Consider the following 695-nt stretch of genomic DNA (forward strand, 5'->3'; position numbering starts at 1 on the left):
CGGACGGCATTTGAACCTTGACCTCTATACGCTCTCAGTCAGATGAGAACTGTACCGGCAGTAGTAAGGTTGTACTACAATGGCAGTACGTGTTGCAACACTGTAACTGTAACTTTGTGTAATACTACGTATTGGTAGACTGGAGTCTAGCTTAAATTAAAAAAATAATAAATGTACTTACTGGAGGGTATCACAGATGGTGATGATGGTGGTGGTGTTACTGTTGCTGGTGTTGATATTCTTGTTGTTGTTGTTGTTGTTGTTGTTGCTGTTGTTGTTGTTGTTGTTGTTAGACTCTAATCTGATCTAGGACTATGCTATTTTAACTAACATGACACGATACGACAGTTACAACAATATTCAATGTTTGCAGTTTGCAGTTACAGGACCTGCTGGCTCTTTTTTGATTGCAGCCTTGATTATTTATCTGTCGTCTCCCTTGGTATACACAGTCTTGTTGAAGGCAAATAAGTGATCATCTGGTTACACCACTGTTGTTACCAGGGGCGGCTCTAGGGTCTAAAAAGTGGACGTGCACAATTAAGCTATCTTAGGCTGAAGATAATCAAGGGCAGAGTAAATGGGATGGTGTATAACACCATCTTTGGGTTGGTGAAGAAAGACCGTGTGCTTTTATTTTCATTCTTTTTACTTGTGGCTTTGACTTCTAGAACTAAACCTGTTTGTTAGCTAAA

This window comes from Aplysia californica, unplaced genomic scaffold, assembly GCF_000002075.1.
Source record: "Aplysia californica isolate F4 #8 unplaced genomic scaffold, AplCal3.0 scaffold00388, whole genome shotgun sequence".
Lineage (NCBI taxonomy): Eukaryota > Metazoa > Mollusca > Gastropoda > Aplysiida > Aplysiidae > Aplysia > Aplysia californica.